Below are 26183 nucleotides of genomic sequence, written 5' to 3'. Positions count from 1 at the left end.
CCGCCTCCTCCCAGGCCGCCGCTGGCCTCCGTCATTCGCCTGGGCTCTGCACTCTAGCCCGAGGCCCGACACCGGAAGAAGGCCCCGGGCTGGCCAGGCCCCTTTTTCGGCCGCAGCGGCCTCGCCGGAGATTCCTCCCAGCGGCCGGGGCAGAAGCTGGATGCTGCCGCTGCCTGCCCCGCCACGGAGGGTCTCGAAGGGGCTCTCACTGCGCCTCCTTTCCCCCCCCGCGCCCGGAGAATAGCTGGACGGGGGCCTGGAACGCCGCTCGCGGCTAGAGGGGGAGCAAGGGGAAGGTGCTGACGGGGAAACCCAGGCAGCCCTGACGTGGGACTGCACTGCCTGGGCCCCGTGCACCGCCATCGCCGCTCTTATCATCCGGTCCAGCTCCTGCAGGTCCGCCATGTCCACGCTGCCGTTGTTCTGGTCCTGGTAATCTGTCGCCGTCCAGTTACAAAGGGAGGTAAGACCCCTCCCCAGTTCCTTATATACTCCCCCCCCCTCCTACAGGGACCCTTTCCCCAACCAATCCCATAGAGCGTCCAATAATGCCCTATTCCCTTTTATTAACCCCATCACTCCTTCCCTTCCCTCTGGTCATGTCGCCCCTCCCCCCTATGGGGTCCATGGCTTTCTGTTCTCAGCTGACCTGTGCATCAGAGTTAAATTTTCATTCATCTATTCCCAAAATTTTCTTCAAAATTATTAAGGGATCACTTTTGTAATAAAAAACCTAGCAAATAGGTAAAAGGGAAAAATTGATGTAACAGAAACAATAATCGTGTGTCCCCGAAAATAAAACTGAGCCTTATATTACTTTCAACATTTATTTAAGTATAGTCATATTGCATTCTGGAACATCAACATAACTCTCCAAACCCTGTGTGCAACACAAGTCTATCTATCTATCTATCCATCCATCTATCTATCTATCTATCTATCATCTATCTATCTATCTATCTATCTATCTCTCCCATTCAGCCTGTCTCCTGTTCAGTTCTTTTAGACTCCTGCAATTAAGAGACCTTTGATTACATCATGTCACATGACTATGAAGTCACCAAAAGGTCCTTAAACAATCTTAACCTCGGAATACAACTGCTGGGGTCCTTAAGAAAGAGGGTTCCATGAGAAATTGCTCAGCTTGGCTCCTCCTAATGCTGGCCCTGACTGTACCTAGGCCTTATTTTTGGAGTAGGGCTTGGATTTCAAGCATACCCCCAAAATCCTGTTGTCGCGGGCGGAGGAGGGGACGCCGCGCTCTCCCACTGCTCGGGTCCGGCTGCCGCTGCTGCCGCGGCCGCTGCTGCTCGGTGGCTCGAGCGATGGGCCGGATCCCGGGAACTCGAGCGGCGCTCCTCACCCGGCTGCAGGTCGGCCCGCCGGGGCGGGCATGCTGGGTATCACTACCGGTTGCGGTGGCAGCGGGCCTAGTGGCGGGGTCACAACTTCCGGGACGGGTGGCGAGGGAGGCAGCAGGGTGAGAGGGTTTAGACCGGGTCCCGCAGCCGCGATGACCGGCCCTTCAAGAGCATCGGGGCGTTGGTCACTCACCCTCCCTTCCGCAGCTTCCTCCTCGCGTCTCCGCACGGTCGCTATGACATCCGCCATGTCGGTCTCCCACTCCGCCATGAGGAGCTGCATCTTGACCTGCAGCCTCTGTTAGAGCTGCGCGGTCCGGATCTCCACCCACGCCGCGGTTCCCGGCGCGGGGGCTACGGTGCTTCGGGACGGCATCCACATGCTGCTGGCAGCTTCTCCCAGGAACAAGATGGCTGCAGAGTCCTGGCGTCCCTGCTTTTATAGTCGCGGCTACATGCGTCCAGTCGCCATTTCTTCCCCCCTTAGCCTTTTTCCGGCTCCTCCTCTATCAGGACGGGATTTAGGGCTTCGCGCCTCCACTACTCGAGAAGACGCTCGAGCGGGAACTTTTCGCGCCAAAGATGGCGGCTTCTGAAATTTTCTGGCCGGACACCTCCGGCGGTAACAAGGCGCACCTCTACCAGACGGCAGAGCGGTAAGATACTGTTCGTGACGCCAAGTTGTCGCGGGCGGAGGAGGGGACGCCGCGCTCTCCTACTGCTCGGGTCCGGCTGCCGCTGCTGCCGCGACCGCTGCTGCTCGGTGGCTCGAGTGATGGGCCGGATCCCGGGGACTCGAGCGCGCTCCTCGCCCGTGAGTGAAAAAGGGGGGGGTTGGTTTTGGGGATTTATTGTCCGTGACGCCACCCACGGTTGTGGTGATTGTGTGGACACCACCGCTGCTCTGTATGGGGATCCCGGGAGTGGTGGTATGGAGCAGCTAGATGTTGACTCTCCCCTCCGTGGGTAGGGGGTTGGTGGTCCCGGGGCCCGATGATGGGGAGTTAGGATGGTTGACAGGCGGGTTATGGGGCCTGTTGAGGTGCAGGGACGCAGGGGCAGCGCTGTGCCGCACGGCACGGAGGTACTCACTCAGCCCAAGGATGATGACACAGTTCACGGTAAACAAGCGGCTGGTTGGACGGGTCCCTCGGACGGCTGCGGTGTTGATGTTCCCTGCAAGTTAGCGATGACTGTCTCTTCCCTGCACCTAAATACGGTTGTTGGTAGCGATGGATTCCCACCGGTAACCCGCTCCCCAGCTTGGATATGAGCCGGAGGAGCCCCTCTTTTGCCCGCAGGCGCTGGCCCTGAGAAACTGGTGCCTTGGCGGTGGCGGTGTTTCTCCAATATGGTTGGGCGGTTGCCTTCAATCGGGACTTTGGCTGTTGGGAGACCCGGAGGTCCCCTTTACTGACGGATTTGGCAAATTGTACGGCGACTCCAAGCCTTGCCGGGATCCGAAAGGCCCCTGCCAATGGTGCTGGCTTCTCTTTGTGTACCGGTCCGGTACCGCCGGGCCACCACCCGTCCACGGTCCTTACGGTAGACTCCAATAGGCCACTCCTGCAGACGGTCACCGCCGTCTGCCAACCTTGCTGTCTCAGTCCGGGGCACACACCCGGACCAACTTCAGGCTCTGTTACTCCACTTCACTTCAGCTCCTTTCACTTGCTCCTCTACCACTTTCCTCTCGCTTCCTTCAACTCTCAAACTCAACTCTCAACTGCCTGGTTTTCCCGCCTCCAGGACTGTGAACTCCTTGGTGGGCGGAGCCAACCGCCTGGCCCACCCCCTGGTGTGGACATCAGCCCCTGGAGGAGGGCAACAAGGATTTGTGTTCTGACCTTGGTGTGCCTGCAGGGAATGTGGGGTGTGTGGTGGTGTCATGACCTGTGACCCCTGGCTTGCCCAGGGCGTCACACTGTAAAATCACACTAGTGCTTATTTTCGGGTTAAGTCTAATATTCGGGGAAACAAGGTAAGTTTGTGACGCCCCTGGACTACTCAGGTCGTCACAGGGTACTGCACAAACTGCCCTCCCCGTGCAGTATCCAAAACCCTCATGGTTCTCGGTCCCCATCTTGCAGTACTGCCTCCACCAGCAAATCAAATCCTAGATACACCCTGCACCACACCCAGCCAGGCACACCAGTGGTCTGCTTAAGTGGAATTGGACCGCCCACCTAGGGGTCAGGCAGGGAGGTGGAAGGTGTTAGAGAGTCGAGTAGAGAAAGTGAAATGGTAGCCCTCGAGCTGAGAGGAGCTCTGAGGAAGCTGGGAGTAGTGGCTCCCAGGGGAAGAAGACTAGGTTGCAGACGCTGGTCTGGGCCTAGAGTAGTCGGACCCACAGTCACAGGGGATTGAGGCTAGGTGCCTGGGACCTGTCAAAAAGGACGGTCAGCAGCCTGGTCCTATCACCGGTCTGGGACCGAAGGTACGGCAGGGAACACGGACCCTAGGTCGGGGAGAAGCTTCAGGCAACCCGGCAATTAACCTGCGGAGTACAGTGCCTTTATGGACTGTTCCCACAAGCTCAGAGATCGGGGACACTAGCGCAAGGAGGGGGATAGGGCTTTCCACACAAGCTGCCCAATGAAATCCCAAGCGTGAGCCCCTGAAAGCAGGCTCCCTCACTTAGCCACAGTGGGGAGTGGGGCCCGGCAAGTTTCAAGCTACTGGGCCACTATGGAGAATCTAAACTTTGTGCCAGGAGGCAGGTCACAGATCATCAGGCAGTGCTGCAGGGGACGGGACCCGGACGAGCTCCCCTTGAGCGACAGCGGCAGTTAGTGACTTGGTTTACCCGGTTGTCAGCGTCTGCTTATTTGCTGAGAGAGTACCTGAGTGACCCCTGCCACCAGCGAGCCTGCGCTCCCCCTGCATCTCATGGCTTCCCACAGAGTCCCGGGGCCTTCCCCTACCCGTGGAGGGCCTCGACACCTTGCTGCATTACTCCATCACCCCGGGTACTCCCAACAGCAGCGGCGGGTGGCGGGTGGCATGGGTGGCGTCACGAACTAACTATAACTCCCCTGTAAATACTCCCTTTACATTTGAGTGTGGCCCCTAGCCCCTGGGTCCGGAGACCCTCGAGCCACAAGTAATCACCCCCACGGAATCGACCGGTTCGATCTGCTGTCGGGGCGGCACAAGTTTACCTGGGTTTTTCTCTCATTCCTTCATTAAATACTACCTTGTTACCTATGCTAGAATCTTCTATTTTACAAGAAAAATCAGACTGATAGAGAAAGATAGACTAAGGGGTACTTTGCACGCTGCAACATCGCTACTGCGATATCGTCGGGGTCAAATCGAAAGTGACGCACATCCGGCACCAGTAACGACGTTGCAATGTGTAAAGCCTAGATGCGCCGATAAACGATCGCAAAAGCGTCGTAAATCGGTGATCTGCGTAGCGTCGGACATTTTCATAATGTCGCACCAATAGGAGATACGATGTTGTTCCTCGTTCCTGCGGCAGCACACATCGCTGTGTGTGAAGCCGCAGGAGCGAGGAACATCTCCTTACCTGCCTCCACCGGCTATGCGGAAGAAAGGAGGTGGGCGGGATGTTTACATCCCGCTCATCTCCGCTTCTCCGCTTCTATTGGCAGCCTGCCGTGTGACGTCACTGTAACGCCCCACGACCAGGCGCCTTAGGAAGGAGGCGGGTCGCCGGCCAGAGCAATGTCGCAGGGCAGGTAAGTGCGTGGGAAGCTGCCGCAGCGATAAAGTTCGCTAGGGCAGCTATCACAAGATATCGCATGTGCGACGGGGGCGGGGACTATCGCGCTCGGCGTCGCAAGCATCGGCTAGCGATGTCGCAGCGTGCAAAGTACCCCTTAGTGCTAAGCTCAATTCACACCATGCTTGTGGTGTAGTGTTGGTGTGTGGGATGAACTGAAAATATCCTGATGTTCATATTTAAAGTAGACCTGTCACCAGGTCTTAATTAACAGATTTTGCTCTTAATTTGTTTTTCATGCAGTGGTAATTATCCTGGTCTTTACAAGGGGGCGGTGCTCACAGATCACAGGTCGCAGCAGTGATATCTTGTGATTGCTGCCATAGCGAACATTATCACTACAGCAGCTTCACATGCACTCACCTGCCCTGCGACGTCGCTCTGGTCGGCGAACCGCCTCCTTACTAAGGGCGCGGGTCGTGTGGCATCACAGTGACGTCACACGGCAGGCGGCCAATAGAAGCGGAGGGGTGGAGATGAGCGGGACGTAAATATCCCGCCCACCTCCGTCCTTCCGCATAGCCGGCGTGAGCCGCGGTGACGCAGGTAGGAGATGTTCCTCGCTCCTGCGGCTTCTCACACAGCGATGTGTGCTGCCACAGGGGAACGAGGAACAACATCGTACCGTCGCTGCAGCTACATTATAGAAATGTCGGACACTACACCGATGATACAATTACGACGCTTTTGCGCTCGTTAATCGTATCATAAAGGATTAACACACTACGATATCGACAGCGACGCCGGATATGCTTCACTTTCGATTTAACCCCACCGACATCGCACCTGCGATATCGCAGTGTGCAAAGTACCCCTAAGTCTAAGAACTTAGATTAGAAACACCACTCCAGTGGTAGTGGTGTTTTAAGGTTAGGGTTTTAAGGTTTAAGGTTAGTAATTTTAGTAATTTTAGCAGGCAGACGCCCCCATGTAAACACCAAACGTGGATTACATATATAGCCTTATCTGAGCTTTATTTTTGTCACATCCACAGCAGAGTCCGCTCCTGCGACTTCTGCTTAGATCACCAGGTGACACTGTGACCCCACTGTGGACTGTGCTGATGATAGGAAAGGAGTTGGTGTCAGTGTCTCTGGTGGGTGCAGGCTCCGCTCATCCACTAAGCTGGGTTTCCCTGGGACCTGCAGTACCACTGGCTGACTGTAGGTGGCATGTGTCTTCCAGCTGATGTTACCACCATTCAGCTACAGCCAATCGGAAGACACCACACCCTTCTTATTCCCCCTCCTGTCTGCTGGTCACTGCCAGAGACAGTTTTGTATTCCTGCTTTCTGGGTCCCACTCTGTTCTGAATACTGATCCCTGTGTTTTGACCTCTGCCTGTTCTCTGACTACCCTCCTGCCTTCCGTTTTTGTATCTCGCTGCCAGATTTGGATTTCACCTCTGCCTGGTTTCTTGACTACGTCCATGTCTGCCAATTTTGTCTCTGTTCTGCATCTCCTGGTTTGACAGTGCATGACTACTACTTTCCTCTGGACTGCAGCCTTCCACAGGTAGCAATCTCTGGGGCCCTTCAGTAATTCCAAATCCCTGTATAGGGCTTAAAGGATTTAGGGGTTCTCGAGATCCTGCTTTGTGAGTGGCTTTCCTCTAGCCTCTCCGTGACAGCTAGTCTGGGTCTGTGGTTCTGTGAAGCCCCACAGGTGTTGTGTCGGTGCATTACCTTCAGGGACTCCACTCGGCTGGATCTGGTCACAGGTAGGAGATCTTCTTCTTGATTGTCGTGACGCCACTCTCAGTATTGCGGTCAGTGGGGACCGCCACTGCAGGTTGAGGGACGCCTGGGGCTGATGGTGAGTGCAGTTAGTTGGAATAGCCTCCTGAGAGTGAGGCAAGCCCCAGGGCCCTGTGTAGGTGCGTAGTACCACAAGGCGCAGAATAACTCCACACAGGCAGAATGTCTTTCAGGGTTTTTACTCACTTCAGGTGGCAGGGTGAGTAACCCGGGCGTAGCTGGGATGAACCAGGCGGGAACCAGGTGTCCTTCAGGCTGACTTGTGAGGGTGACTACTAACTCGCCTTCCTTAGCCCTTGGTGGTTTGGGGTGACCCCGACTTTTAGTCCCTATGGGGGTCACCCAGGGAAGTTGCTGAAGCCTCACTCCCCTTCGTTTGCCGTGTGCTTGTTGCCTGGACCAGCTCACTCCAGCTGCTTGCCTCCTGTGAGCTATGGGCCCTAACTGTGGCTACGTGGCTGCGGCTTTTGTGGTGTTGTGGTGTGGGCTTTGAGGGCCCCACACCGGCAGGTTTAGCAAAAGAAAGCTGGATCTATCTCCGCTTCGGGATCTGCCGCCCGTTTGGGCCTGGTACTCTCTAGCAGTCTCCTTACTTCCCACTCCGTGCTCTCTCTTTAGCTGAAGATGGATTTCGGGTAGCCCTCCTAGTTGACCGTTCTCCCCCGTCAGTAGCCACTGCGCGGGCGCTGTCAGACTGCAGCAGCCCAGGGGAAGGGGTCAGCTCTCCTCGGAGCTCCCTGGACTCTGCTCTGAACCGGCTCACATCTGGGACCTTCACTGCTGCTCCTGTCTGAGCTTCACTTTCCTGCTCCTCACTCCTCCACACTCTGCTGCAGACTCTAGACTGTTTACTCCTCCTTCTCTTTTCCCTTTTGTGCCTGCCTACGCCACCTAGCAACCAGATTCTCTTACCACACCCCTTGAGAGGAGATGGAGGCTTTTGGCCCCCTCCACTATTCCAGTGAAGGTGAAGGCTTTTCCCCCTCCTGGGATCCCCAGGGGTCCTCTCATGGGTACATGTGTGAGACCTGATCACTATGCGCCTGTGTTCCACACCCCGGTCAGCCTTCTGGATTACCTGTGTTGTACTGTTCCCAGCATGGGTGCAGTACTCAGTGGTGCCTGACCAGGTCAGGGGCGCCACATTCCCCCTTAGTTATCACCAGCACGTCCTCGGGCTGCAAGACAACATTTTAAAATGCATAAAACATTAAAACATGTAAAACATTTTTAAAAGCACCAGGTACCATACATCACCACCCTCCACCCACAAGTCCGTTAACCCACCCAAACCCTTTTACGTTGGCCGCGCCTTCAGCCACTTCTGGCAGGATGTAGAGGCGGCCTCCACAGTTGGTGCTGACCAGGTACCCTCTTTGTGGTGGAGAGCCAGGCCCCATAAACAGGCATGCTCTCTGGTCGCAGGTGAGCCAAGGCCCTATATACGGACGGGCTCCTCCTGGTTGCAGACGAGCCAAGCCCCTAAACAGGCTGACTCTGGTGGTGGTGGTGCCCTCTGGTGTAACTATTTACACTGCGAGAGTTTGTGGCTATAGCCAGTTCATAGCCTTAAGGTTCATTTCTCACATCAGTTTATGTGGGCACATTCTTAAACTTGTAAAACGTTGCAAAACAAACTTTTTCAAACTGGTAACTTCTATGCTTCTTTCTGTACTTTATGTGGATTCCTCCTCACCAGGGCTTGGGCCTGTAGGGCTGCGGCACCTGTTGGTTTCTTGACCTTTTTCCTCATCTGTAGTGGTCTCATCATTAGGTCTTTGGTCTTTTCTTTCTTTATTACTGTCTTTCCTTTCTTCTTTGGGACATGGTACTACATCTAGCGCGTACCAGCCTCTTTCGCCTCGATGCAGGGTAAACTGTACGGAGTCTCCCATTTTTAAGTTTCTGCCAGGGTGTCCTCTGGGCAGATGAGCTCTCACATCTCTTCTATTGACGAAGATACCTTCTTTGATACCAGGTGCAACAATGAACCCGTATCCTGACTTTAGGCTGAAGTCCTCCACTACTCCTTTACAAAGGGGTCCTCTGACCTGGGCTTTGGACCTTCTCAGGAACCGTTTTTCTTGTAGGTCTCTGGCCGTGACTTCTCTCTGCTCTGGGGATGGCGGTGCAGGGGAAAACTGAGTTCTGCTGCGGCGCTGTGTCTTGCAGGCTGGATTCTGCGAAGTGCAGCTTACAAGCTCCCAGGTGAGGCTTTGGGGCAGACCTTCCTCAGCAGAAGGTGTCAGGTCTTCCTCGTCCCAGCGGGAATATGGCAACATCTCTGGCTCTGGGCATGGATCCACTGCTGGTATCTCCTGAGTCAGCTCCTCAACTTCCTGGCCTCCTCTCCCCCTTAGTTCTTCGCTGCACTCTGGTCGTGGCAGCGCCGGGGATGAGTGTTCCTCAGCTGGCCCAGGCGGTGGACTCTTCAGAGTGGTTGCTGCAGGGGTTGCCTTAGGGGTGTGCGGAGGGAGCATGTATTTGTCCACCATCTCCTGTGGGAACTTGGCCTCCAGGTCAGCCTTCAGCTGCCAGTATGCGGAGTCTTCACCTATCAGGGATTTCCTAGTAGGGACTTCCTTAGGCTGGGGAGCGGTGTCTGCTCTGGCCTTGCAGGCCGGGGTAAATGGTGATGCAATCTCTTGGCGGGCCGCGCCCTGTATGGCGGCGGCCTGGTCTTGGCGGGCCGCGCCCTGTATGGCGGCGGCCTGGTCTTGGCGGGCCGCGCCCTGTATGGCGGCGGCCTGGATCGGCGTCGCAGCTGCGATGGGATCTGTGCAGGCTGGGCTGGGCGTCGCTGCAGGGACCGGGTCTTGGTGGGCCGAGCAGGGCATCGCTGCGGCGGCCGGGGCTTGGCGGGCCGAGCAGGGCATCGCTGCGGCGGCCGGGGCTTGGCGGGCCGAGCAGGGCATCGCTGCGGCGGCCGGGGCTTGGCGGGCCGAGCAGGGCATCGCTGCGGCGGCCGGGGCTTGGCGGGCCGAGCAGGGCATCGCTGCGGCGGCCGGGGCTTGGCGGGCCGCACCTGGCATGGCTGCGGCCTGGCTCAGCGTCGCCGCGCCGGGCGCCTCTTCTGGGACCGCGGTCGTAGCAGCAGGGGTTGGAGCACTTGCGCTGGCCGGGGCAACTCTGGACTCACCCATCGGTGGCACCATCGGGATCTGAGTCGTCGCCGCTCGATCTGGCAGGCGTCGCGCGGCTCCCTCCTCGTAGGTCCGAACCGCCGCAGCCATCTCCAGAAGCTCCGTGCGTCCCTCACTGAGCTGTCGCATGATCCTGGCCTCCAGCTGATCGCAGAAGATAGCAAGCTCCCGGCACCACCAGGCAGCAGAGCGTGGTTCTGGGTATCCACGTCCGGACTCCATCTCCTCTCTCTGCAGCAGCAGGCTTGTGGCTCTCTTTCCTTCCCGCCGTCTCTGGACGCTTCCGCTCTCTTCACAAGCGAGGTCAGAACTCTGCAGGGGATCTCTGGGTAGCCACACCTCTTCGTGGGCGGTAACTTCTTCCAGCGCGGGCTGCTGTTGTTTTTCGGCGCGCTTTTCATGGTGGCAATATGGCGGCGCTTCCAATTTTTCAAGCGGACCGCCCAGGCACATGGTCACCTGTCTGAACAGGTCTAGTCCTTATCCTGTTCGTGACGCCAGATGTGAAGCCCCACAGGTGTTGTGTCGGTGCATTACCTTCAGGGACTCCACTCGGCTGGATCTGGTCACAGGTAGGAGATCTTCTTCTTGATTGTCGTGACGCCACTCTCAGTATTGCGGTCAGTGGGGACCGCCACTGCAGGTTGAGGGACGCCTGGGGCTGATGGTGAGTGCAGTTAGTTGGAATAGCCTCCTGAGAGTGAGGCAAGCCCCAGGGCCCTGTGTAGGTGCGTAGTACCACAAGGCGCAGAATAACTCCACACAGGCAGAATGTCTTTCAGGGTTTTTACTCACTTCAGGTGGCAGGGTGAGTAACCCGGGCGTAGCTGGGATGAACCAGGCGGGAACCAGGTGTCCTTCAGGCTGACTTGTGAGGGTGACTACTAACTCGCCTTCCTTAGCCCTTGGTGGTTTGGGGTGACCCCGACTTTTAGTCCCTATGGGGGTCACCCAGGGAAGTTGCTGAAGCCTCACTCCCCTTCGTTTGCCGTGTGCTTGTTGCCTGGACCAGCTCACTCCAGCTGCTTGCCTCCTGTGAGCTATGGGCCCTAACTGTGGCTACGTGGCTGCGGCTTTTGTGGTGTTGTGGTGTGGGCTTTGAGGGCCCCACACCGGCAGGTTTAGCAAAAGAAAGCTGGATCTATCTCCGCTTCGGGATCTGCCGCCCGTTTGGGCCTGGTACTCTCTAGCAGTCTCCTTACTTCCCACTCCGTGCTCTCTCTTTAGCTGAAGATGGATTTCGGGTAGCCCTCCTAGTTGACCGTTCTCCCCCGTCAGTAGCCACTGCGCGGGCGCTGTCAGACTGCAGCAGCCCAGGGGAAGGGGTCAGCTCTCCTCGGAGCTCCCTGGACTCTGCTCTGAACCGGCTCACATCTGGGACCTTCACTGCTGCTCCTGTCTGAGCTTCACTTTCCTGCTCCTCACTCCTCCACACTCTGCTGCAGACTCTAGACTGTTTACTCCTCCTTCTCTTTTCCCTTTTGTGCCTGCCTACGCCACCTAGCAACCAGATTCTCTTACCACACCCCTTGAGAGGAGATGGAGGCTTTTGGCCCCCTCCACTATTCCAGTGAAGGTGAAGGCTTTTCCCCCTCCTGGGATCCCCAGGGGTCCTCTCATGGGTACATGTGTGAGACCTGATCACTATGCGCCTGTGTTCCACACCCCGGTCAGCCTTCTGGATTACCTGTGTTGTACTGTTCCCAGCATGGGTGCAGTACTCAGTGGTGCCTGACCAGGTCAGGGGCGCCACAGTTCCAGGCAGGCATTACAATTTTATATTTCCTACCTTTTCCATGTTTCCTTTATTTTTCTACTTCACTTGTATTGTAACTTATGTTTCATGTTACATCCTAATACAACATCTATTGTTAGAGGCCCACACACAGAGATGGAAGTGTCCAACATGTCTACACCTTCCTACACACATTCACGTCCTGAAATATGTCTTTATTTTTTTATTTAATATCTAGATCCTTCTGCTCTTGTATCAAGTGACATAAAAGTTAGCAGCAGTGCTGTGCCAGTATAAAATACAGTGACTGCCATGTGCCTCCTTTTCGCCTCCTAATTGCATTTGGCACTAGGAGAAAAGAGGTCTCAGTTTGATTGTTCCTTGATGTCCTGATGAAGGAGACTTTTGATCTCTGAAACGCATTGACCTGATCTGTATAAACATTAAAGAAATGGAAATATCAACATCTGTCCCATGTTGATAAGCGCAGCATACACCTGATCTCCCCTCTTTTTTGTGCCTATTAAGTAGCATATTGACAAGCATCACAATAACCCAAGGATAACCCATCATAAGGAGGACAGGAGGAACTGCATTTCATAATAGAAGGTGAGGGGGCATATTGGCACAGCACCTTACAATTTACGATAACAACCACTGCATCCATTAGCGGTCTGGTCCGATGGGTGTCGCTGCCCTCGGTCCGGCACCTCCTCCATCTTGTGGCATCCTGCATCATTTGTACCGCCCTGAGAGGGCTCGGCCGCTCTCCTGCTGCTCGGACCGAGCCACTCGGGGTCCGGGCTCGGGTTATCGGTGACTCGAGCGCCTCCGGACTGGGGGCCACGTCACTCCGTTAAGGGGAAGCAGTGGGGGTGGTGGTGTACGGTGGGTGTCGGGTGAGCCGTGACGCTACCCATGGTTTTTGGTGACGGGATGCACCACCGCTGCGGCAGGAGTGGAGGGTATTTCCGTGATCGGTGTTGGTGGCGCAGCCTCCGTGTTAACCCCTCCGTGGGTAGGGGCGGTACGTCCCGGGGCCCGATGGGGAAGGCGATTGCGATGTGGTGCAGGGCGCCGCGCTGCGGTGCGGTGCCCGGATGGCACTCGAGTACTCACGATTAATCACACTCAGAGTCACTGGTAAACCAAAGTTCAAGGATGGTCGGTGCCAGCGGCCGGCTGCTGATGTCCCCAGTGAGGTTGGTGATGGTCCCTCTTCCCTGCACCTCTGGTCTTGGTGTTCGGCTCCCCTGCCTGGGCAGTGGTAGCCCGCTCCCCGGCATTCAGCTGCCGGAGGAGCCCTCTGTTGCCCGCAGGCGCTGGCCCGTCGGCTGGTTGGCCTTTGGCGGTGGCGCTCACCCGGTCTCGGTGGGCTTTTGCCTTCTTTCGGGTCTTGGGGTGAGAATGAACCCGTGAGCTCCAGACTGCAATCAGTTAATTTGCCTACACTCAGTGGTTTTCAAGCTAGGTCGGGGTCTGAGTACCAGGTTTCTGGTGCTCCGGTAAACTGTTGACTCCCCGGTTCAGGTCCGGCGGGCTCCAACCCTGCCCGGTCCCTACGGTTCCGCCGGTCGTACACCGGTACTCCTGCAGGCAGCCACCACTGTCTGCCTGCCTGACGTTACAAGGGTCCCAGGCTCCTACCCGGGTCCCTGACAGCTCTACTCCTCTACACCTCCTGTCACTGTCACTCTACAACTCGATCTGTTTGTATTTCCTGCCTCAGGACAGTAGTCTCCTCGGTGGGTGTGTCTTTCTACCTGACTCTGCCCACCTGGTGTGCCCTACTTGCTCTGTGGGAGGCATCAGGTCTCCCTTTCGGGTGACTGTTGTGTCCTCACTAGGGGTGGGGGGGGTGTGTGGTGTTGGTGTTGTTGCTACCTGTGACCCCTGGAGGTCCAGGGCGTCACACATTCATGCAGAGGCATCCATTGTGCTCCTGTACACTTTGATCTGCACTACTGGGGGCAGAGCAAAGTACTGCAATGAGCAGGCGCGAGGAAAGGTCAAAGACCGCGCGCCCATGCGCACTACGATACTTTCATCTGGCCTCAGCCTGGCAGATCAAAATGCGCATGCGGAGGAGCACAATGAAGGCCTCTATGTGAATGATGGAGGACGCATCATCCACCCAGTGCAGGAAGGAAGATGTCGGTCGCACAATATGGAGAAGCCGCTGGACAGAGAGTAGCGACACTGCCCCCTAGGTGAGTATTATAAAGGTGTTTTTACGTTATACAGAGCGGTCTGGGATCATATATTCTGTATTCTAGAATGTTGTATATAAGGGCTCACTGGTCATGGCTGCAACTCATAATGGAAAAACCTGGTGAAAGGTTCCCTTTAAGGGCTCATGTAGATGACTGTATTTTAGGTCTGTATGCTATGCGACAAAAGTTTAGATTGCAATCCCACCGATGTTATTCAATGAGGCAATGCCTATGTTCAATTTTTCAAGATCCGCAGCAGGCATAATTTGCCTCTGAAAATTGGATAGCACTCGGTCATTCAAGTCTATGGGTTCGTGAAAAAAATCAGACCAAGCTCAGATGACATACAAGTCACAGATTGACAGAATGGAGAAGATGTTGAAGTTTAGCATAATCAAACCATATTTCTCAGATGGAGAAAATACGGTTGTGGGACCCAACCTAAAGGAAAAGTTTAAGTTGAAAACTAAGCAAGTGTGACGCCCTGGCCAGCCAGGTAGTCACAGAAAGAGTTAAACCTACTTGGTACCACCTGATCCCACACTGGTACAGTGAGGCAGCCGCCGCCTCCCCCCTGTGTAACAAAAAGAGCAGGAGGGGAGGAGTTGAGTCAGTCAGTGTGGAAGGAGTGAGAGGAGAGCAGACAAGGGCTAGTAGTGGCCCGCCGGTAGTGTGCCAGGGACCTTGGACTTGTGCAGAGGGAGGACTTCCACTGTCCGAAACGGAGAAGGTGACTCATAGCTGGAGTTCAGGAGAGACAGAGAGGGCCCTGCTTCTTGTACCGTGTGTGGGACCAGCACACCCCTCCAAAAGGCTCCCCCTCCACATGAGCTCAGCTTCATACAACACCAAGACAACCAAACTGTGAGTTCCCTGCTCCCTGCAATCCCTGCCACCACCACAACTCCCAATTGGGCCCTGGGACTACAACTCCCCTACCCGTGGAGGGGATTCCACCTTGCTGCCCCACACCACCAGTCCCGGGCACGGTCCCCAGAGGTGCCACCATCTCATCACCGCAACTCACGGGTGGCGTCACAGACAATCTCCCTTACCTAATCCCCTTTTTACTGTGGAGCCTGGGATCACAGACCGGGTACACCTACAAAAGTGACCCCTTGGCCCGGATCTGAGTACCCCTTATCCCTGGGAGACACACAAGCACTCCACTTTTTGTCCACTCTTCAGTATTCTGTTCTCCTTTGACAAATTACCATAAAAAACATGGTGTGATGCATTGCATGGTAGTTTGGTATGGTAATAAAAATTATGACAAGTTACATTTCTATGTGCTCCTCTGTATGATCCATCGCATTAAATACTATTTTTTTTCCTGCTAGTTTGCATCTATTTAAATATGTGGAATCTCCTTTGTTAATTGTTACTACATATATAATGTATGTGTTAGTCATGCTTAATTATCATATGGCATATAATTAGTAATACAAGTTTTATAATAAAATGCCTCACGGTAGTGTTGGACTGACAGTTTCTTCATCATGAGTGCGTAAGGAGATGAATGATTCACATATCAGAAAAGACACTTGTGAAACTTATGTGAATGAACATCGCCGTCTGCTGGCCCGAGTTTAAAGTGTAGGAACTCACAGATTTATGCAGGAACTGAGATAAAGAAAATTGGTTCTGGGGACGAAGATGAAGCAAAACAGACAAGATCATGTGACAAGCTGTGTTGCAGTTAAAAGTTATAAAAAGCCCCTGAGGCCATGAAAGGGGAGCAGTCATTGCCTGGACATGTGTCAAGTCAGACATGCAGTGCTATCTAAACTGGCGCACAGTCACATCTAAATGGCCGGAGCCGAAGTTACAGGAGAGGTTGAAAGTGTGAGCTGAGGAGGACGAATTATTGGGGAGGTTGAATGTGTAAGCTGAGGAGGCCGAGTTACCTGGGAGATTGAACATGCGAGCTGAGGAGGCCAGGAGGTTAAGTTACTGGAGAGGTTGAACATGTGAGCTGACAAGGCCAGGAGGCCGAGTTACCGGGAAGGTTGAACCTGCGAGCTGAGGAGGCAAGGAGGCCAAGTTACCTGGGAAATCGAACATGCGAGCTGAGGAGGCCAGGAAGATAAGTTACTGGAGAGGCTGAACATGTGAGCTGAGGAGGCCAGGAAGCTGAGTTACTGAGAAGGTCGAATGTGTGACGTTGTCCGGTCATCATTGTAAGCCTGATTATCGTTGCTGCTTTTGCACGCAGGTTGCTCGTCGTTCCTGAGGCAGCACAAATCGCTACGTGTGTCAGCCCACATGTTCAACCTCTCCAGTAACTTAACCTCGTGGCCTCCTCAGCTCGCATGTTCAATCTCCCAGGTAACTCGGCCTCCTCAGCTTACACATTCAACCTCCCCAATAATTCGTCCTCCTCAGCTCACACATGAAGAGGTCGATCGTATGAGCTGAAGAGGCCAGAAGGCCAGTTACCAGGGAGGTTGAACATGTGTGCTGAGGAGGCCAGGGGGGCGAGTTACTGGGGATGTCGAATGTACCAGCTGAGAAGTCCAGGAGGTCAAACATGCAAGCTAGGTACTCCAGGATGCTGAGTTGAGGGACAATGGACTCTAGATGGCTGGAGGCTAGGTGGTCTCTATAACGGTACAGACTTGAGCCACACTCTGAGTCATGAAGGCAACTGGAATGGGACGTTGATGAAGTGACTTGTCAGTACACTATGGCAATAGACTTACTGCCTAATGGAGAAATAATGCTGCCTCATGTTAATACCTGTTACAGTGACTACCACAATATACTGAGTGTTTAGATAACGGCGGTGATACTACATGGACTTTGACATACCACGGACTAAGGTACCATTAGAAATATCGTTAGGTATATTAGCTAACTTTGTGATTTTACTATGTTGTAAAACAATGGTGCTGTTTATAGCCTAGCTATCTAGAATAATAACTCTCAGTATTGGGAATTATTTTAACGCTTCTTGAAATCGCTAAACCTTTAGACATTTAATTTGTGTTCACCTAAGCTGTGTGTAGTCAATAATCAATTGGCTCAAGTAACCACTGAGTCCTCATCTTCTGAGCTGTTTCATTATCATATCTGTTTACAAGTGTCTATAGAACAGAAGCCAATATAGTTGTTTTTGCAAGCACATAAGTTTGTCTAGAGCTTGTAGGAAAAGACTGGAGACTTCATACTGCATGGGGGGTTGTGTGGACATTATACTGTGAGAGGGGCTTTTGGGACAGCATACTATTTGGGGAATGGTGTGAGGACATCATTTTGCATGGGGGCTGTCATGGATCTAATACTAAGGGGTACTTTGCACACTACGACATCGCAGCTGCGATGTCGGTGGGGTCAAATCGAAAGTGACGCACATCCGACGTCGCTGTCGATGTCGTAGTGTGCAAAGTACCCCTAAGTGTGTGTGTGTGTGTGTGTGTGTGTGTGAACATGATACTATGCATGTGGGCTTCGTAGGACAAACTGTGTAGGAGGGGCTTTGTGGGGATAGTGTGGCGCCCCTGAGGCTTCCGTCGCCACAGGACATTGCACCCCATCCAGCGGTGTGATGTCCCATTCTGGGTGAGGAAAGGAGTGAACGCCGGTCCCCTGGCAAATCTACACTACACCCATTGTTAGGTACACACTGGGACCAGGGATAGTGGCAGCAACCCTCCCATGCTGCATGCTGGGAGGGGCCGTAAGACCCATCCCTGCTCCTATAGGGTACAGCTTAGCAACTAGGGAGGTGGGAGGAGCTACCAGAGTGCAGTCAGAGAAAGGAAGGTCAAGTGTAGTCAGTTGAAGTGGAGAGTTGAAGAGAGAGAGGGGAAGGAGGTCTGCAGGAGGCAGACAAGAAGGAGAAGAAAAGGAAAAGCTCTAGTCAGACAGGAGCTAAGGAAAGAAAGAGAAGCTTCCTGGTGAAGATCCTGGGACTCAGAGGGTCCAGGTGACACCAAGCAGGGAACGAAGGGATCCCAGGGCCACGGATAGCTGGTGAGCTGTGGTGGCCTGTTCCACAGGAACATCAGTGGAGGGATCAAGCTGCAACAGGGGATGGTCCCTAGAAACAGAAGGAGTGAAAAATCATTTCCAACAGTGAAAACCGAGGCCCAGGGAAAGTTGCAAACTCCCCGGGCCACAGCCCACAGCAGAACCTCTAAAAAGGGGATAATCATCTGACAGGTGACCCCCCAGCCTGGAGGCTGTAGTGGAGGCCGAGCAGGTTCATCCAAAAAGAGCTAGGCTTAAGGAGACAGCTGAAGACAGAGACACTTTAGAGAGAGAAGGGTACCAGCTTTCATCCCAGAAATTACCCAGAAACGGCGGAGGTCCCTGACAGTGGGTTCCAGCAGTTCAGAGGCACCAGTGTGCATCTACCAGGATGTGTGAGTAAACAACTTGAAACTGCACCCTTGGTGTTGCCTCTGTTATTTCATCTGCATAGACTGCCACTACACCATAGACTCTCACGAGCACCAACTGTGCCCCGGGGCACCGCTCCACCTGTGGGGAGCAGTACCATCATTGCTGCCATTCTATCACCCCGGAGGCCTCATACAGCAGCGGCGGCTTAAATAGCCGCATACCACAGGTGGCGTCACGAACACAAACTTTATTCACCAGCGATTTTAACTGACACCCACCAGGGCCACGGAGTCGGGCCCCGCCACCACTGACGACCCCCGGACTAGTCCGGCCCGGCACCGGGTGTCCCATAGCCCTGGGGTGGGCGAGTCAACTTTGGCGTCACGAACAGGATTTCGTGCCCGGTCCCACCGGGTACTGTGTGCCTGCAGAAACTGTGCCTAAAAGACTGTGTTACTGTTTGAAAACTGCCGCCGCCATTAGCCTCGCTGAGCGCAGGAAGAAGGGGGGTGTGCCCGAAAAAGAGCGCGAAGGGAGCGCGCCATCAGAGCGGAGGGTCGTTAACCCCGCGCTACCCGGAAGAGATTTTGAAAAGTGAACGGAGCCTGGTGAGGTTCACTAAGGGGGAGGAAGATGTCCGACACAGAGGGAGAGCAGGTGGCTGTGGTAGCTCAAGACGCAGCAGCACCGGCCGATGTAATCCCAGTCGCCGTCGCCCCAGCCCCCGCTGTAGCGCCGGTAATGCCGATCACAATGCCGTACATCCCGGGAGCAGAATGGCTGCCGCAGTACTCTGGGGAGTCACATACCCTGAGCGACTTCAGAGAAAGGCTGCACAGCTTGTTCATAGTGTATCCGCTGACTGAGAGCCAGAAGGTGGGCATATTAATGGGGCAGCTAGCCGGCGCGGCCCAGCGTGAAGTGAAGTCCTGGCCTGATACAGATAAAGGGACAGCAACCCAGATACTGGCCAAGTTAAAGAGTACTTTTGACACCCGCACCGCAGCAGAAATAAAGATGAGATTCTTTGGGTGCAAACAACGGCCACAGACAGCATAAGGGACTATGCCTTAAACTTGCAGGAGGCCCTGAGAGCAATTAAACAGGTGGACCCAGAGAGTATACGTGAAGAAGACAAACTCCTAACTGAGCAGTTCATAGAGGGGCTCCTGTCAGACGCCCACAGGACCCAGCTGCGTATCATGGTCCTGCAGAACCCTGCTCTGGACTTTGCAAAGTTTAAGGACCAGGCCATTAGGGTACTGAGAGAATCTACCCCCGCGAGTAAAGAAATGAAGATGCTGAACTGTATATAGCCCCTGTCTGCCCCTCATCCTTTGTGAAGACGTCCCTTTTGTGCTGCCCTCATGTTCTTTTTGAAGACGACACCCTACCCTGCCTTACTGCCCCTTGTGCTTTTTGAAGAAGTCACCCCCTTTGTTTTTGTGTTACCGGGCCACTGGACTGGAATGTGGTCCCCGGTGAATATGTGTATGTGTCCTGTGTAACCAGGCCACTGGACTTAGTGGCTGGTTTTGTCTTTGCCTTTTTCCCCTTTTAATGTTGAAAAGACGTTTTGGGCCACTGGACTATGTGTGGTCAGAAGATCAAAATGTAATTAGTTGCACCCGTTGTGCCCCCTACCAGAATTATGGGGGAAGTGCCCAAACCGTGCAATGGATTGGAAGTGCACATGTGGAGTTTCTTTATAAGAAAGTTTGCAACGTTTAAGTACCTGTGCCTCCCATAAAGGGAAGAAAAGTTTTATTGTTTTATGTATGCATACCAAAAATGTTTTTGCAGTTTCTTTCCACATTTTCTGTTGTTTTTCAGCCCGAGGACGTGCTGGGATTCGCTGTGGGGGAGTGTGGTGCCCCTGAGGCTTCCGTCGCCACAGGACATTGCACCCCATCCAGCGGTGTGATGTCCCATTCTGGGTGAGGAAAGGAGTGAACGCCGGTCCCCTGGCAAATCTACACTACACCCATTGTTAGGTACACACTGGGACCAGGGATAGTGGCAGCAACCCTCCCATGCTGCATGCTGGGAGGGGCCGTAAGACCCATCCCTGCTCCTATAGGGTACAGCTTAGCAACTAGGGAGGTGGGAGGAGCTACCAGAGTGCAGTCAGAGAAAGGAAGGTCAAGTGTAGTCAGTTGAAGTGGAGAGTTGAAGAGAGAGAGGGGAAGGAGGAGGAGGTCTGCAGGAGGCAGACAAGAAGGAGAAGAAAAGGAAAAGCTCTAGTCAGACAGGAGCTAAGGAAAGAAAGAGACGCTTCCTGGTGAAGATCCTGGGACTCAGAGGGTCCAGGTGACACCAAGCAGGGAACGAAGGGATCCCAGGGCCACAGATAGCTGGTGAGCTGTGGTGGCCTGTTCCACAGGAACATCAGTGGAGGGATCAAGCTGCAACAGGGGACGGTCCCTAGAAGCAGAAGGAGTGAAAAATCATCTCCAACAGTGAAAACCGAGGCCCAGGGAAAGTTGCAAACTCCCCGGGCCACAGCCCACAGCAGAACCTCTAAAAGGGGATAATCATCCGACAGGTGACCCCCCAGCCTGGAGGCTGTAGTGGAGGCCGAGCAGGTTCATCCAAAAAGAGCTAGGCTTAAGGAGACAGCTGAAGACAGAGACACTTTAGAGAGAGAAGGGTACCGGCTTTCATCCCAGAAATTACCCAGAAACGGCGGAGGTCCCTGACAGTGGGTTCCAGCAGTCCAGAGGCACCAGTGTGCATCTACCAGGATGTGTGAGTAAACAACTTGAAACTGCACCCTTGGTGTTGCCTCTGTTATTTCATCTGCATAGACTGCCACTACACCATAGACTCTCACGAGCACCAACTGTGCCCCGGGGCACCGCTCCACCTGTGGGAGCAGTACCATCATTGCTGCCATTCTATCACCCCGGAGGCCTCATACAGCAGCGGCGGCTTAAATAGCCGCATACCACAGGTGGCGTCACGAACACAAACTTTATTCACCAGCGATTTTAACTGACACCCACCAGGGCCACGGAGTCGGGCCCCGCCACCACTGACGACCCCCGGACTAGTCCGGCCCGGCACCGGGTGTCCCATAGCCCTGGGGTGGGCGAGTCAACTTCATAAAAAGTGGGGGGCTCTGTGTGACATCCAGTGTGGGGAGCCTTGCAGGAACATCATGCTGAATGGTGGGGTTGTGTAGGGACCTCATACTGTGTGAGGTGGGTTGTGGGACATAATACTGTGAGAGGGGCTTTTTGGGACAGCACACAATTTGGAGAGCTGTGTGGTGACATCATTCTGCACGGGGGCTGTTCATGCATAAATTACTACGTAAGTGGGCTGGGTGGGTACATTATACTATATGGGGACATACTGTGTAGGAGGGGCTTTGTGGGGATATTATACTAAGTGGGAGGCTCTGTGGGAACATCATACTGTGTGAGTGTATGTTAAACAGTGTGAGTGGGTTTGTGGGGACATCATACTTTGTGAGGGTACGGTATACAATGTGAGGGGGTTTGTGGGGACATCATACTGTGTGAGGATATGGTATACATTTGTGAGGGGGTTTCTGGGGACATCATACTTTGTGAGGGTACAGTATACAGTGCGAAGGGGTGTGCGAGGACATCATACTGTGTGAGGGTATGGTATACAGTGCGAGGGGGTTTGTGGGGATGTAGGGGGTGGGCAGACCCCTTACAAGGAGGTGCAGTTTTCCCGGAATGCTGATGTTATTTAATAAAAATGTTTTTATTGTTATTGCACTGTTTTAGTGGGTTTCCCCTAGTGGCCGGGTGGGACGGCTGTCCCCATAGAGACTATGCAGGAGTAAGGAGGAGCCGGCAGCAGAAGGGGGAGGGAGAGTAAGTTTGGTTCAGGAACAAGTTTTGAGTCAGAGGCAGTTGAGTCCGGGACGGGAGAGAAGAAGCAGAAGGGGCAGAGTGTGGGAACTGGGTGAGCAGGAAAGCGAGAGAGAAGCAGAAAAGGAGAATCCTCAAGTGTGAAGCAGTATTGGTGTGGGTCCAGTGTTTGGTAGCCGGAGTGGGAGCCAGGTGAAGAGGAGTAGCCGGGCACGTCCCCACTAGAGGAGACATCCGGAACAGTTTTTCCCTCAGCAAAAAGTGTGAAGTCATCTGAAGTGTTGTGCCTCTGTGGAGAAGAAGTGTTTAATAAAAATGCCTGCTGGTTCAATTGATCCATGTCTACAGAGTCTCTGTTCAACTGACGGCGGCGTCTGCACCACCACACTCTGCCCCACCAAGTCATCTCCTGTCCCCAAAGTGACGGCGGAACCAGGGGTAAGCCTGATAGAAGGGGCCACGACTACAACCCCCGAGGCACCCCTGTCACCCCGTTACAGGGACATCATACTGTGTGAGGGTATGGTATACAGTGAGAAGGGTTTTGCAAGGACATCATACTGTGTGAGGGTATGGTATACAGTGTGAGGGGGTTTGCAAGGACATCATACTGTGTGAGGGTACGGTATACAGTGTGAGGGGGTTTGCAAGGACATCATACTGTGTGAGGGTACGGTATACAGTGTGAAGGGGTTTGCGAGGACATCATACTGTGTGAGGATATGGTATACAGTGTGAGGGGGTTTGCAAGGACATCATACTGTGTGAGGGTATGGTATACAGTGTGAGGGGGTTTGCAAGGACATCATACTGTGTGAGGGTACGGTATACAGTGTGAAGGGGTTTGCGAGGACATCATACTGTGTGAGGGTATGGTATACAGTGTGAAGGGGTTTGCAAGGACATCATACTGTGTGAGGGTACGGTATACAGTGTGAAGGGGTTTGCGAGGACATCATACTGTGTGAGGATATGGTATACAGTGTGAGGGGGTTTGCGAGGACATCAGATGTGAAGCCCCACAGGTGCGGTGTCGGTGCATTACCTTCAGGGACTCCACTCAGCTGGATCTGGTCACAGGTAGGAGATCTTCTTCTTTTCGTGACGCCACTCTCAGTATTGCGGCCAGTAGGGACCGCCACTGCAGGTTGAGGGTCGCCTGGGGCTGATGGTGTGTGCAGTTAGTTGGAATAGCCTCCTGAGAGTGAGGCAAGCCCCAGGGCCCGGTGTAGGTGCGTAGTACCACAAGGCGCAGAATAACTCCACACAGGCAGGATGTCTTTCAGGGTTTTTACTCACTTCAGGTGGCAGGGTGAGTAACCCGGGCGTAGCTGGGATGAACCAGGCGGGAACCAGGTGTCCTTCAGGCTGACTTGTGAGGGTGACTACTAACTCGCCTTCCTTAGCCCTTGGTGGTTTGGGGTGACCCCGACTTTGAGTCCCTATGGGGGTCACCCAGGGAAGTTGCTGAAGCCTCACTCCCCTTCGTTTGCCGTGTGCTTGTTGCCTGGGCCAGATCACTCCAGCTTCTTGCCTCCTGTGAGCTATGGGCCCTAACTGTGGCTACGTGGCTGCGGCTTTTGTGGTGTTGTGGCGTGGGCTTTGAGAGCCCCACACCGGCAGGTTTAGCAAAAGAAAGCTGGATCTATCTCCGCTTCGGGATCTGCCGCCCGTTTGGGCCTGGTACTCTCTAGCAGTCTCCTTACTTCCCACTCCGTGCTCTCTCTTTAGCTGAAGATGGATTTCGGGTAGCACTCCTAGTTGACCGTTCTCCCCCGTCAGTAGCCACTGCGCGGGCGCTGTTAGACAGCAACAGCCCCACAGGTCTGCTCCTCACTGAGCCCTATGGAGTTCTGCTCTAACTGACTCACTACCCCTCCTCTCCTGTTCTTGCCTACGCCACCTAGCAACCAGACTCTCTTACCACACCCCTTGAGAGGAGATGGAGGCTTTTGGCCCCCTCCACTATTCCAGTGAAGGTCAAGGCTTTTCCCCCTCCTGGGATCCCCAGGGGTCCTCTCATGGGTACATGTGTGAGAGCTGATTACTATGCGCCTGTGTACCACACCCCTGTCAGCCTTCTGGATTACCTGTATTGTACTGTCCCCAGCATGGGTGCAGTACTCAGTGGTGCCTGACTAGGTCAGGGGCGCCACATTCCCCCTTAGTTATCACCAGCACGTCCTCGGGCTGCAAGACAACATTTTAAAATGCATAAAACATTAAAACATGTAAAACATTTTTAAAAGCACCAGGTACCATACATCACCACCCTCCACCCACAAGTCCGTTAACCCACCCAAAACCCTTTCACGTTGGCCGCGGCTTCAGCCACTTCTGGCAGGATGTAGAGGCGGCTTACATGGGCTGGTGGTTTCAGGGTATACCTGGCCTGGTGGATCCGCGCCTTCAGCCTCTTCTGGCAGGATGCAGAGGCGACCTCCACAGTTGGTGCTGACCAGGTACCCTCTTTGTGGTGGAGAGCCAGGCCCCATAAACAGGCATGCTCTCTGGTCGCAGGCGAGCCAAGGCCCTATATACGGACGGGCTCCTCCTGGTTGCAGACGAGCCAAGCCCCTAAACAGGCTGACTCTGGTGGTAGTGGTGCCCTTTTGGTGTAACTATTTACACTGCGAGAGTTTGTGGCTATAGCCAGTTCATAGCCTTAAGGTTTATGGTTTTTCTCACAATAGTTTTTGTGGGCACATGCTTAAATGTGAACGTTGCAAAACAAACTTTTTCCAAACTGGTAACTTGCTTTACTTTATGCAGATTCCTCCTCACCAGGGCTTGGGCCTGTAGGGCTGCGGCACCTGTTGGTTTCTTGACCTTTTTCCTCATCTGTAGTGGTCTCATCATTAGGTCTTTGGTCTTTTCTTTCTTTATTACTGTCTTTCCTTTCTTCTTTGGGACATGGTACTACATCTAGCGCGTACCAGCCTCTTTCGCCTTGATGCAGGGTAAACTGTACGGAGTCTCCCATTTTTAAGTTTCTGCCAGGGTGTCCTCTAGGCAGATGAGCGCTCACATCTCTTCGGTTGACAAATATCCCTTCCTTCATACCAGGTGCTACAATGAATCCATATCCTGCCTTCAGGCTAAAGTCCTCCACTACTCCTTTACAAAGGGGTCCTCTGGCCTGGGCTTTGGCTCTTCTCAGGAACCTTTTCTCCTGTAGGTCTCTGGCCGTGACTTCTCTCTGCTCTGGAGACTGTGGTGCAGGGGACAGCGTTGTTCTGTTGCGACGCCTTGTCTTGCGGGCTGGGTTCTGCTGGGCTGTTACCTCAATGCCTGCAGGGCCCCAGGTGAGGTTTCTGGGCTGGTCTTCATCAGCAGACGGTGTCAAGTCCTCCTCATCCCAACGGGAATAGGGTAACATCTCCGGCTCTGAGTATTGCTCCACTGCCGGTGGCTCCGGAGTCAGCTCCTCAGCTTCCTGGCCTCCTCTCCCCCTTAGTTCTTCTTGGCACTCCTTTGGTGGCAGTGCTGGGGATGGGCTTTCTTCAGCCGGCCCAGGCGGGGGACTCTTTGGCGTGGTTGCTGCAGGGGTTGCCGGAACCCTCTTGGGGGTGTGCGGAGGGAGCAGATACCGATCCACCATCTCTTGTGGGAACTGGGCCTCTAGGTCAGCCTTCAGCTTCCAGTATTCGGGGTCCTCTCCTATCAGGGACTTTCTAGCAGGGACCTCTTTGGACTGGGGAGCGGTGTCTGCTCTGGCCTTGCAGGCCGGGGTAAATGGTGATGCAATCTCTTTGCGGGCCGCGCCCTGTATGGCGGCGGCCTGGTCTTGGCGGGCCGCGCCCGGCATGGCGGCGGCCTGGTCTTGGCGGGCCGCGCCCGGCATGGCGGCGGCCTGGTCTTGGCGGGCCGCGCCCTGTTTGGCGGCGGCCTGGTCTTGGCGGGCCGCGCCCTGTATGGCGGCGGCCTGGATCGGCGTCGCAGCTGTGATGGGATCTGTGCAGGCTGGGCTGGGCGTCGCTGCAGGGACCGGGTCTTGGTGGGCCGAGCAGGGCATCGCTGCGGCGGCCGGG

This window comes from Anomaloglossus baeobatrachus, chromosome 7 (assembly GCF_048569485.1).
Source record: "Anomaloglossus baeobatrachus isolate aAnoBae1 chromosome 7, aAnoBae1.hap1, whole genome shotgun sequence".
Lineage (NCBI taxonomy): Eukaryota > Metazoa > Chordata > Amphibia > Anura > Aromobatidae > Anomaloglossus > Anomaloglossus baeobatrachus.
Note: the sequence above shows the minus strand (reverse complement) of the source record.